At 36.0% G+C, this 14,409-nt stretch overlaps 1 long non-coding RNA gene across 2 annotated transcripts in view; it reads right to left on the bottom strand.

The window, feature by feature from the left end:
• Window positions 1–14,409, bottom strand: part of LOC115493671 (uncharacterized) — a 111,949-nt gene that overhangs the window by 95,983 nt on the left and 1,557 nt on the right. The gene's annotated exons all lie outside the window — the stretch shown is intronic.

The raw sequence follows: 14,409 nt of genomic DNA, 5'->3' as shown, positions 1-14,409 counted from the left end.
CTCAAGGGCTTACAGAGCTTTGCCACAAAACAGATTTTTCTGCATGTATTGTTCAACTGTTATTTTTGACTAATTTTTTTTTTGTTAAGTTTAATTACATAATAATAGTTATATTTACATATCAGTATAGATTTCAAAACTCCTGGAAAACACTTGGCATACTTACTAAAAAGTGGTTTGCAACATTCCCTTTCTCTATTTTATTGTTTCTACACTACAGAAGTGCACGAAATCCACATCCATTTCCTTTGCTAGTGTCAGCTGGTGCGCATCCAGGCCTGCGGTGGAGGCGGTTTGGTCTCATTCCCAACTGGCTGCTAAAACTTGCTCCTTGCAGCTCCCCTCAGGAGAAGCTCACTGCTTCTCCTGGCTGCTGTGCCCTTCCTGAGGGCTGCAGTGGCAATTCCCAGCTCTGGGCATAGCTCTCAGCTAAGCCAAGCCAGCACCCAAGCCTGGCCCCTGGTGCAGTGCACTGGCCCCCATCATCCCCCCGCAAAGGAAGCTGCCGGTATTTCCTTGGCAGAGCAAGGCTTGGCGAGCTCCGTGCTCTGGAGCTGCAGCACGGGGCTGCCGCTGGCCTTATCAGGCTGTGAAATTCCACGGAAACCAAGGGGATTGCTTCTGTCAAGAGGAAAGCATGCAGAAGGGCTGTCAGGATTGGGATCTTACGTACTGCTCATGAGTGGAAGAAGGAAAATGGAAATCTTTTCAATGAGCCTGTTTGCTTTGTAATATAAAACCATGTAATGAAAGAACATTCACATGATTGTAATTTTCTCATGTTTTATACTTCAGTCATATTTTTCATAGCAGTTTCTCAGATTTATCCATTTCAATTTTTTATGTTATTTCTTTTTTTTGCCTTTGTTGTTGCCTGTTTATTATTGGCATATATTTTTAGTATTTTTCCTTTGGATTTTTTTTTAATTGACAGGATTTCATCTCTGTTTGTTAAAGAGAACCAGCTGTTTTCTTCAAAGATAATTTTCTGAAGCTGTCGTATGCCATAATTACACTGCAATTACACAGCAATATCCATAAAAGCAGATGAGGGTTCTATGTGTCCTTCTGACTCATTAGAAGTTGCAAAAATGATGAATGCAGTCTTTCCTAACTTGACTATTGCCCTCTGTTGGCAGACCCAAGTCCTGTCCTATCAAGAAAGAACTAAGGCGAGGAATAACGCATCCTGTGAAAGGAGATCAATTTCAGTTTTAGTAATGGGAACACTGGGATAATGTTGAAGCTGGAAAGTATTTTCTAGGTGCATTTTATGGAGAACACTTTGAGGGATTTTTTAGTGTTTGCAATAAATCAGTGTTATATACATTTTGCACGCTTTCTGATAAATTATTTCTTTTCTCATACAGTTAAATTACTTGAACACTTACTCTCTTTGCAGTTCAGTCTCACGTTCATGTAATTTCCTTGCAAAATCCTTCAAACAATTTATTGTTTTGAAAGATATAGTCAAATTATATCGAGTTTTGCTTGTTAAGATGTTCTGACATGAATAAATTGAAAGAAGTCAAAAGATGCTCATATGGCTTTGGAATACCTTAGATCTTTATGTTCTGGCTGTGAAGAAGAAAAAAAAAAATCAGAGAGATGCTGTTTTAACTGAAATCAAAGCAGACCAAACCTAACTCCTTCTGAATCAACAGACCAAAAATATTTTCATTCTGGAATGAGTTCTCAAGTAATTAAGATGACAAAAGAGAGCAATCAGGTTGGGGAGGGTGAGATGGTGAGATTTTGGGGAGATGTGGGAGGAGAAGGGTTTACTTGGTTATTTTTGCATTAAATATTGAATCAGGTGAGCTATTTAGTTTTGTTCATTCATTTCTGGTTAGGGTTTATCATGATCACTTCTTAAGATCCTTCATGATGAGCCTAAGCTAAGGGATAGGGTCAGTGGGCTGCTGGCACTGATTTTCAATGGACTCTTGTGCACTCCTGTCAGAGCAGCCACTGAAGTCTTGATGTGCAAAAGACCGTGGCTAGGGCAGAACTTCAGAAAACAAATTCATTTCATTTAAATCCTGCAAAATTTAATGAGAACTGAAATTCAAGAGAGACCTATCAGCACATAGATTTCTCCTGGCTCTGCTAGATCCTGATACAGTTTCAAAACATTTACTTTGGTACAGGCAACAGGGAGTATTCTGGTTCTGTAGTCAACTGCTCCACTAAAGAATACAAGGTGATTATTAGTCCTCTAGTGACTTTCAGCAAACAGACCATGTTTAAACAGCAGAGTTAAACAAAACTCAGTTTAGTGAGTCTATTCTGGAAAAAAATGGCAGTGGGAAATGAACAGGTTTTATTTTCAGTTGTCTTTCTACCTGTCATATCATCTATAATGTATATCTTAGCTTGCAGAATTTTTAGATGCTCAGAATTCGAGTGTTTCCTTTAATGCCAGGCAAGGACGAGATTTTGTTAAGGCTAACACAAAGACAGGAGTACATTTTCTAATGTTCACATTTTTTCAGTACTGAGAGCTAAGGCAAGTTGACTGAAGCTTCACAGGTCAGTGACTTCTTGTTTAGCATCACTGACTTGACCAAAAATTATTTTATATCATCTTTTCCCTCTCTTTTCAGCAACAATTCATTAATATGTCCAAGATTTTTTTTCTCCATGAAATTAGACTTGCACACCAAGACACTGTGAGTGCAATAAAAACCTACACCAGAGAAAATGGAAATAAGCAAAGGCATCATCTGTAAAATGAGGAACTAGCTGTCTATCCACTGCAAATGCACTTTCAGTTTTGAATTTCTATGTAGGACAGTAGTTCTTTCAATAAATAAGACAATTGCATAATTGCAAGACTTCCAGCTTTTCCTCCATCCAGTGATTGCTGACTGAACTGTGTTGATTAGCTTTCAGTATAAGGCTTGACAGTGGCTCTGCAATCATTCTGCTCTGCTCATACCAAGCAGTATTTTAATTTGTTACAAGAAATACTTGCTGAAGTGTATTGTTGAAGTCACAGCTTTTATGCTACTGGTCTTGTAGAAGACACCACTTTTGATACCAAGCATATCTATTCCACAGTTTGTATTTTTCTTCCACTACCACTTTTCATTCAATATTTAGAATTTTTCCTTTAACTCAATTATTTACAGCAATAAGATAAAAATCCCCACCACAATGACTTCTGTTTTGTTAAATTGTGAAACAGTATATTTAGAACTTCTGTCAAATTTCTAGAAGTGAAAGTCATCTCATTCTCAGCTTGGTTTATACATTTTTACTACTATATGTACTTAAAATATCAACAGATAGAAAATTAGAATTCAACTACCAAAGAAATATCTTTAAATATTGCAGAGATCAGAAGCACAAAACCCACAAAACATATTTTGGTGACTATAACTAAGACAAGATATGCAGCAGTTAAAGCTCATACTTTTCACTTTTCTCCAGATGTACAGAATCTCTACATTTTTTGAGGCATAAAATTCTGATGTTAAAATTGTGACTGAAGAACTGCACAGAATTAAAACATTATTTTTATCTATCTAGATTCAATAAAATGTAGAATGGAAAGATGTAGACCCTAAAGTCCAATTAATAATCAGTGTCTAAAAATGATGATGTTATAGTTTGATGAACTCATTAAAAAAAAATCAGAACCATGTTTACTGGCTTCTAAATTTTCCTAAATATTCATTTTATTTGCATTGTCAAATCAAAGATTGCATATGTCTCACTGCAGGAAATGTAAGAAAAATTGACTGGGAGATAAATACTCTTGTTGCTGCATTCAGGAATTGCCAAGATGTTTACTTTAGTCATATCAGGGCACACTGTCCTGCTGTAAATATAATGCTTATCAAGGAGTGAAAATTTAGGCTCACTGCCACAGCAGAAGATAGCCTTTTTTCCCTCCTTTAGTAGTTGTTCTGAGATTAATACACAAACAGTGCAATGTTTCAAAAAAAAAAAAAGATGTGCTTTAACCCCTTTTAGAAGATTATTTTAGTGGGACTGGCAATGGCATTTTCAGCGGTACAACAATCTGATGATTGCCATTCAACAGTTCAAGCTATTCTCTTTTAAATATTTCATGTTTCTCTTTGAAAGCATATAACTCATATTTTTTATTAAACTCTGCTGTCAGGTTATTTTTGGTTTATTTTTGAACTTTCATGCTGGTGTTATGTACTCAATGATGCGATATGTATGTACAGTACATTTCTCACAAACACTATTATCTTCATTATTTGCGATTTAGGATTAAGATTTGTCTTTCAAATCCACAGTTTCTGTCAACTGCAATAATTTTCTGCTTGCCTTTACACATAAGATCAATGCTCTTAGAGTTCAGGTTTCTCTGACTGTCATCCTGAAGTTGATGGTATTTCTGGTTCTTTATTGCCTTCTGACATATCAGTACACTTAAGTACAATTTTTCTCCAGTGCCTGAGGCTGAGTTGAATGAAGTGGTCCTTCAGTTGCATTCTGTCATCTGTGTGTTGACCACGACCTTCATGGTTTATTTATGATTAGGAGGTTATGTCTTTCCTTACTCTAGCAATGGTATTTTAGTGAAGTTCTCCATAAATTTCTTAGTTCTGCAAATACCTTGCAATTTTGCAGGCTTGCTCTCTGCAATATTCTTCAATAAATAATAGGAAGCTAGCCTGCACTTTTAGAGAAACTTTCCTATATATACTTCTAGTGCCAGCTTAGATTGTCTCTCATATTGTCAGCTGTCCTGCAGTGCTGGATGAATAATGAATGGCCTTTGCCATCTCTGGATTGTGCCACTGTGAGAGGTTCGATGATATTTTACTGTGAACTAATGATCTGGTAAGGAATCTGCTTGATTATGTGTCATCTACCTGGGAGTGAGTGTGTCTGGTAGACACCGAAAAGGATTTAAGATGAAGAGTTTATGGCAGGATGAGACCTTCATGAGCTTTGACAATCAACAGCTGATAAAATATGAACAAAACTTCATTAGTGTTTCAGACTATGTATAGTGTTAATTGCATTTGGAATTTCAGTTGGGATTATTGCTACTGTTTAAATTTACACTATAAATTGAGGAATGATACTTCCTTGTGCAAAGTCGCTCAGTGAAATTAATGACATTATGTATGTCAGTAAACACCAGAAGATGACCATACTTTCTAGCTCATTAATCAGAACAGTTCTACCAATACCAGAGAAAAAAGGATGTAAGTCTTGAATCAATAAAGTCTAGGCAGATGTACCAAAGCTACCATCTAGCTGAAAAGTACTTATTTGCACAAATAAATGAGTATCTTCTCACACATACATTTTCACAAGAGACATGTGGATTAGGGAGAAAATATATTTTAAATTCTGTGTTGCTGTACTAGAAACTGATTTCCTCCCACATAATGTTAATATTGTTTATAAATCTGGTGGAACATCTCTTTCTTAAAATCACCTAAAATTTCTTAAAATTTCACTGCCCTTAGGCAGCTAACACTAGTGCCAAGACCTTCACCTAGCATTTTTCACATGCAGGGTTTGTTGTCCCAATATCCTTTACACCATGCTTCTTGTGAATACTCTGGATTTCCTTCAGACCCTTCACCAGCCTTGCTGCCCTTCTCTGGACATGTCTGAGCATCTCGACATCCTTCCTAAATTGGGGGGTCCAGAAGTGGATGCAGTACTCAAGGTGCAGCTTAATCAGGGCTGAGCATGTGCTGTAGAGGTGCTGCTCATAGTTTTAAACACTTTGCTGAAGACTTTAGCACACGTTTTGCTATTATGTAAGAACGAGCTTTCATAATCATAAAGCCAACACTTCTGAGCAATTTTCAGAAGAGAAAGTTTCTTGAAGGCAAGGGTACACATTGGGCCTCTTGTCTAGCCTTTAACTTATCAAAGCACATAAATCCATGATTTTGCTCTAATATAGAAAGTACTACTAAATGACATTAAGCACTTTGTTAAAGAAAAAAAAGGTATGGTTGCATTTTTAAATTAAACCAGAAAAATGAAAGTTGCAAATGAAAATGCCATGTAGAAGAAAAACACCATCAACCCCATTGTCTTTTTTGGAAAGAATACTTGCACTCTTTTTTTGTTATAAATTATCTTACCTCTTTTTCCTCCTTTTTCCTCTTCTACAGCTCACCAGTAAGCAAAAGAATAATTTCCAATCCTGATACACGACTTCTGTGTATATGAATACAGTTTTCTGAGCATTAAGGCTATGATTTTTTTGAGAATCAACTTCCTCACAACACAGGCTCTCTTACAAGAATCTCAGACACACAAATGTTTACCCCAGCTCATAGGTTTTACACTACATCTGAATAAATTCATCATTGGTCAAGTGCCTGGAATCAGTACTAAGAAAGATCTGATCTATTTGATGGATGTGATTAGTAATTCTGACCTAACCTCTCGGACTATACACACTGAAGATACAAAAAAAACCCAACCAAACAACTCAACAAAAGTGCAGAATCAGTTTATCTTGGCACATTAGTCACAGACAAATGGAAATGGCAGGACACAAGTCCAGTAATGAGTGTCATAGTCCAAAGTACGAAATCACAGCTAATTTGTAAAACTGTTAACACACATAACATTTACCCTTCTATTTAAAAATCTGCATTATTCAAAAGGTTTAAGGGTAAAGAAGCCAATAATACTTGATGATTCATTAGTTTGAGAGGCATACACGCTCCTGTTAAGACAATTAAGGCTTTGGTCACAAATCCTTTGGTTTTATTGATTTGGCAGAAATCATAACCCTGGCTCATTTTATACTTAACACTGAAGAGCTCTGAACAAGGGGAAGATAGGTTAAGCAATTATTCTGTGATATTTGCATTGAACTGATCCTGCAGTTTAAAAACACTGATCATTGACCAAATGCTGTATTATGATGTAATGTGGCTACAGCAAGTGCCATTCATCCTGCACAAAAGGCAAATAGAAAGCTTCTGTATTAGTATACTGAAAAGTTGATAGGATAAAATGTCAAACAAATTTTTGCAAGCTCCTCAGAGAAAAGCCGTACATGTATAGATACTCTGATGTATTATCTATCTAAATAGTACCCTTTTCATAGATGGAACTGCTACTTACAGAGGGTGCAGCTTTACTTTCTTTCTAAACACCCTTTCAAATACACTGTTGAAATCTGCCTTGCAATCAGTAGATTTTCCTTATAAAAGAGTTCTATATTTTAACGTCTTTAATCCCTCTGCTCTATTTTGGATACATGAAAACCTTTTCTTGGAGATGCTCCATTCAGAAGAGAGAGATTTCAGAACCATTATGGACAGTTCTCTATAAGCATAAGCTCAAAGTCCAACAGATGCCAAAAAGAAAAAAGCAACAATAAAATGCTGAGCATTATCAAGAATATAGCTGAGGATAAACATAAACTATAATGCTGTCACTATCAACTGCACGCAGCACTCTCCATATCTGCAGGACACAGCAGAGTCAGAAAAAGCAAGAGAAGAACAAATAAAATTACTAAGGGCATGGTGCAGCTGTCTTGAAAAAGAGATAGAGTAACTACCTAGGCACACAGTTACCTGCTGAAATTTATTTCAACTTCGATTACAACAAGAAAGTTCTTTATCCGAAGGGCGTTGATTGTGTAACTTCCTGCCAGAGTTGAAGGAAACAACATGTTCAAGAAGAGATTAAACAAAGCAATAGACAACCATATCCAAAAGCAGATACTGAGGGAGATGGGTGGGGATGCACCCTCTATTGACCTTCATCTGTTAATTGTGGATGTTAGGGCAGGAAACCACAGTTAGTGACCAGGCTTAAGACCTTCTACTGCAAGTGCCGGACGGGGAGCAAGAGGGCCTTAGAGAGGAGATCTGTTCAAAAACGTGATTCTTGAAGCTGTTTTAGAAGTAAGGCAGTGAACATGTTACTGCCATGAATAGTCTTTTTAATGATGGAAATTTTACATATATATTTTTGTTTTCTGTTCAAAAATCATATATACACTTCAAGAGTAAGGAGGTGTTTAAGCCATGCATAAGCAGAGTTTGAAGATGTTTTGGGGTTTTCCCTACCATTAAAATGACAAATAAATTAATGAATAGTGAAATATATATAAAAATATATTGCAAAAAATCTAATGTATCATCTTTGTTGACTTATATTGTTCTTTAATATTAATTTTCCATATTTTATGTTTATGTTAAATATGACTGTCATTCTAAAATGCTTAAAAAAATCATAGAATATTTCAGGAAGTTTATCTGAAATTCATAATTTTTATATTTTCTCTAGAAGCCTGCTTTTAAAGGTTATGTTCAGAGCACCAAAAGTAGTATTGACAAATCAAGAAAATCTGAATATCTTAAGTTAATTTGAAATGTTTTACAGAAAATCCAATTTATTTTTATTTGTAGAAAATATTTGGATAAAAGCAGAACACAATAGTCAGGACACAGATGCTGTTCAAAACCAGTAAACATTATCAGTGTGTCCTCCAATTTATTTGTCATGGATTATGAAATTAGTTCTAAACTTCTTACTTATATTAAAAGAATTCTGAATAAAAGAAACTGGCACTGTTCAAAATTTTTGTCATTAGAGATAGGACCTTCTTAATTTTACTGCACAACTAAAAATATTCCTTGCATAAGTTCGGATCTTTACTAGCTGAAGTACTAAACTTCCATTTTACCTAAAACTTCCTATACTATTCAGCTCCAGCATTGTAAAACAGTAACATATGGTAAGCAGCTTGTCAGAAAAAGGGGGATACTGAAAAATGTAAAACATACAATTTAAAGAAAAATGCTTCTATTGCCTACTTTTCTGTAATGTCACTGTTAATCTATCTCAATTTGAGCTTATTTAATTCTTGCTGCAGGATGCACAAATCCTTTTATGCTCTCAGATATTCCTAGTTTATGGACTAGCTAGAACCCTTACAGAAACGTCCACAGAAAGAGTCTTGATTTTGTAATTAGGCTAATGTTTGATATGTTGGCATCTCAGGAGATGTCACAGTGATGAGCAATAGGTTCACACTAACCCACAGCTTCATTCATGTTCTGCAAAAAAATACAAAACTGTGTGCTTGTAAAGTTCACAGAAAACAATAATTTGTGAAGACTGGATCATGCCCACTACCACAGAAATTATATCAAGTTTAGATACCTTTCAGAGAAGTAATTAAAAATTAAATATTAGAGAGACTGGCAGTATTTTAATCATCGCACTAATCAAATTGAGTGTTGTGTTAGAGTTTCACTCATGATCAATTTTTCTTCTAAAACCACGTCTTGCAGAAACAGTTTCACAGGCATCAGCTGATGTGTGACAAACTGAGGAGCAATTGGGAAATGTGTCTGAAGCTGAAAGTATTAGTCTTCATGGTTGATGGTACTTTGGGGTTTATTTTTCCCGTGCTGCAGAAGGATGAAGCCACAACCATTCTGAACCTTCCTACACAGACAGAAAGCATTTGCAAACAGCCTGAAATCCTAGCTTTTCCAGTCTGTCAGCAAGACAAAATCACTGAGACCACTTAGAATCAAGAGCCTCTCCATCTTCTGATGATCTGAGATCTGCATGACAAAGTTTTCTGGTGCTGGTACGCAGGCCACTACTGGTCTTTCCAATGTTACACGAAACATGAAATCACTTGGGCAGAGAACAGGTTATCCTCTAGGCCTAATACACATAATAACAGGTGCAACTGAGGGTCTTAGAATAGCCATCTGTCAAGATACTTTGCTTTAGGAATCCACAAACACAGGTTCACAAGTTAGACTTGGCCATTGCAAGAACTTGTTATGTTTATGTACATGTTCTCATTGGCTGTTAATTAATAATTGTCAGAAAGACAGAAACTTCTAATATCAGCAAAATTTTCCAGATTAATTTTTTTTTTTAATTGTCTGGCTTTTGAAACCAGCTCTAAACACCCTGCTATAAGAAGAGATATGTAAAATGCAAGAAGCCCATGTCTGGTGTAATTTACAGCAAGAATAACTCAGAATTATTTGGGAAAATCAGGAAAAAGTATTATGTGAATAGAAATAATACATCAAGGTAAGCAGGTAGTATGTACACAGAAGGCATTTGAGAAGTTACTTGTAATAAGTGGGGTTGTGTGCACTTTGGAGGAAGCAGTACCACTCATTAAAATGTACACTTTAGGTTAGTCTTCTCTGAGGAGTTAATAGGGAATTAATCATCTGTGCACCAGGGGAGAGTGGTTTGATCAATACTGAAACTATAACCTTCACTGAGGCAACTTATCTAATAAGTACATCTTGAATAAAACTTCTTCATACTCTGACTCATTTTTCTTAAAACATGAAACCAATAAGCATTAGAATCCTTTGGAGTGAGGGTGATCTCAGCAACACTTCTGACTGGTCTAACCAAAGTGTACCCATCTATACATCCACAGATAGGCAATAAGCACATCTAATACATTATTAACATGGAGTAAAAATAATAATGGATCAAGAATTAAACTTTCATGAGCAATATGAAGGTCTGGTGTTGTGGCTATAAAAGAAAAAACAAACTCAAACCCGATATTTATCTAAATTAACACAGAAAGTTAGAGATTTCCTTCTCAACCAAATAACTAGGGTGAAAAAAAAATACAATTTGAAGCCTTTCACTGTGGCTGTGAAATGCAGTAAATAGTGCTGAATTGATTTTTACAAAATTATATTAATTGAAGCATTCTAAGAGAAATATTAGATCTAAAAAGTATGATATAAGCTCTAAGATCTATTTTGATTCATTCTACCTTTTGCATTTTTTCTTTGATTTTTAATGGCTGAACAAGGTGCCAAGCTGGAGTAAAAGCCTGGCAGGACAAAACATGCTATATTTAGTATATCCAGATAAACTTTACAAATGTATAGGTAAATTATTCCCTGAGTTATCTAGCCAGTAGTCAGAGGATTTAACGTATTGATTTACTTACTGTGGGGCCTGCAACTCACTCTAATAAACTAATAAAATCTAATAAACCTTCTGATGTGCCTCTTATGTAATGAGCAGGGAAAAGAGAGAAGTTTAAAAGTTGAAAACTAGATGTTTGCAAATCAGACACACAATAAATCTGTGAGATTTTTAAGCAACTCCCTACTTTCACACCTTTGCAAAACTATTTCAGCTAATGCAGATTGCTTTGGTGGGACTGATGTGCAGGCAGCTGATTTGCTTTGCAATTTTTAAAGGAATAAGTAGAGGAACAGAGATAACCAAGAAGTAATGCTTCTCCAAATTCTAGAGAAGTATTAGGTATCTACTTGTTTTATTGTGCCAATGATGCAGTTTAAAAATACTGCTTTTGGTACATTTAATTAAAAAGCTTACTACTTTTGTCAGACCTCTGGCACCAATCACCAACCATTTCCAAGTGCTTACCAAGAAAACCACTGCTTGGAATAATGACTTTGGCACAACTGTGCATCTTGCTTCTGTCTGACCAGCCTGTGCAAGGACAGCTGAAGTGCTCTTTTGACAGCAAAACAGCAGATATTGAGGCCTGTTTGATATTCATCAAACAATGAAAATGCTAGTTGAACTGAATTGTAAATTGTGGTGATTTATCTGCTTCTGTATAAACAGCTAAGAAAAGGCAGGAAAACAGTGTAGAGTGGACAATCAATGAAAGGAATCACTCAGACTTACTGAAAAAGAAAGCTATTCATAGTCATGGTGCTTTTAGGCAATGGAGACAAAGACTTTGCCCTTACACCACCTGAGGCAACTCAGATTTGCTATACAAACCAAAAGTTTTATGTCAGAGAAAAGAATATCTGGAGAACGTGTATGTGTGTGTGTGTGTGTGTGTGTGTGTGTGTGTGTGTGTGTGTGTTGGTGGGGGGGGAGGGTGGGGAAGTACTATTGTGACTTAACGAAGATATACTTTTACCAAAATATAATGGATAAAAGTGGACTTGAAACACAAATTGTTGAGTCAAAGTTTACCATTTCAGAGAAATACATGCATCAGAACCATATTACTTCAATGTCTTATTTTACTGACATTTTCATTACATGATTTTCAAATGATCCCTGTGGAAGTGCTGTTTGGGAAAGGTGTGAACAGAGATTTTAAAAGGACACAGTATATGTAAAAACTAAGATGATTACTGCAAGCATCTAAACAGAACTCCTTGGGTGAGTGATTTGTTCTTATCAGACAAATGCCACTAGGCAATATGTGCTCCAGTTCTTCAAACACTTATATTCATGATTTAAACATTTATATTCATCCCTCTGTAGGTAGTTCTCATATGTCCCATTGACTCAAACTGGTTTCTTTAATGCACTCTTGAGAAAGAGCAGGGCTCAGTGCACAGGTGGGAGATGCCCAGACAGCAAGACAAGTCAGCTGCAACTCATGAGCAATTCAGATCAGTTTTAATCATAGAATGGTTTGGGACTAGCAGGCACATCAAATTGCTCAGAGTCCTGTCCAACCTGACCTTGGATGTTTCCAGGTATGGGGCATCTAACACCTGGGAAAAGTTCCAGTATTTTGCCTCCCCCATTGTAAAAAAAAAAAAAAGTCCTTATAACTAATCTAAGTCCTGTGGCTACATTACAGAATAGGCAGAGGGGTCATGGTGCAATAGCAGATGCTGCCTAAACTGATCAGCCAGGAAGAAAAGGGCACTCTCACTGGTTCTTTCAGGTAAACAGACACATGTCAGGGCTCAAAGGCCTGGGGAAAGGAGAGCTTTCTACAGTTAGGAAGACAGCTGAAGTGAGCCATGTTAATCTATTATGTAAGTAACAAAAGTAAAAAACTAAATGGAGGGGAAAATATAAAAAGATGGCCAAAAATAATTTATTTTTAAGTGTTTGAGCTGAAACTAGTAATAAAGTAGAAAACTAAATGTCAAAGGATTATTATCCTGGCAGTGCCTCATCTAGTAGGGTTTTTAAGCCCCGATTAGCTTCAGTACCTTGTGTTGTGAAGAGCTTGGCTTGCAAGTTGCAAGGTTAATAAGTGCACTATGAGATGCAATGCCCTAACTGCTCCTGTTTTCTCAGCAAACAGATGATACAGAGTAATTGTCATTCACTGATAACTGAGTGTCTCTCTTTTTAGGTCTTGTATTCTCCATAAACTAATTTTGTACTTAGAATAGAATTTTCAAGAAATCAGTCTGTCAACATAATATGGTCTTGTTATTGCAATACTTTAGCTTGTAAACAACTTCTCTACTTTTTGCCTATTTTAGATTGACTGAATTATGTAAGTAATGTCACATTTATGATTAACAGTGAGTTATTTATCCAGGGACTTAACCTCTGTTGGAAAGCTACAGACACTTAAAGTTCAAAATCACTTTTAGAAAGCTACAGAAACTCCTATGTCTTCTAAAAGTGGGACTGAAGAAATTTATCAAATGTAATACAATGAAAGCAAGGAAAAAGAAACCCAAAAAATCACCTGTAAGTAATTATTTTAGTATTTATTGAATAGGATCAATTTAGTGTTTTAAAATACAAAATCCTGATATCTGGGGATTGAATTTCATTTTGGCCTTATCAAGGGAAAATGTCACTCAGAAGTTGGAAGAAAGCAACAGAGGAGAGGGTGAAAATTTCCAATAACTGCCAGCAGCATGTGCACTACAGGAGAGATCAGGGTCCTGACCAAGTGTTCACTGTATATTCAATTCTCAGCAGTTTTGAGGATACTTAGACCACGTTTCTCTCCTCCACTTGAGGAATGAACTAAATACCCTCTACTCCTTAGAGGGTAAGAGTGTGGAAAAATGTATTCATTTAGACTCAAAAAGTGTACTTTTTCTTTCTTTTTCTAATAATTCAAAAATTATTTTTCCTTTCAACTGCTTTTTTGGAGCCTAGCAAAGAGATCAATGCACTTAAGAAAAACACTAACATGTTAAATCTGCTGTTTCAAAGAGGACCATTGTGATTCTGATTAGAATTTCTTTAAATGCAAGTCCAAAACCTTTCCTCTGGAAAATTAGTCAACATTATGTACTGGCAGAAAGCAGTTGGAGACCATTCATTGCAAGCATCCCAACCTTCTTAATTTATTTCAATCATGATATTTAATAAGACATCTCAAGACATCTGTTTGAAACTTGCCCTCCTCATTTTGCAAAATCTGTATGCCTGAACACATAGAAGCCATGCACTAAACACAATCAAAAGTCTTTTTCAAAGATGTATGCTTTCACCAAGAAAATATTAGGGTGGAATAAAAGCACATCCCCCATCCCCTTCAAATCTCTCTTTAATAAAGGTCTAGTTTTTAATCCCAGTTTACATTTGGATCAGAACATTCCTAAACAGTGCAGTTCCACACAATTTCAAAGAGTTACTTAGAACACAGTCTGGTTACAGACCTTGAAGTAAAACAACCTCCTTTGCTTACAAAAATTTAACCCTGTGTGTGCCAGC

This window comes from Taeniopygia guttata, chromosome 2 (assembly GCF_048771995.1).
Source record: "Taeniopygia guttata chromosome 2, bTaeGut7.mat, whole genome shotgun sequence".
In the NCBI taxonomy this organism is placed as follows: domain Eukaryota; kingdom Metazoa; phylum Chordata; class Aves; order Passeriformes; family Estrildidae; genus Taeniopygia; species Taeniopygia guttata.
Note: the sequence above shows the minus strand (reverse complement) of the source record. Positions and strands in the feature narration are given on the sequence as shown.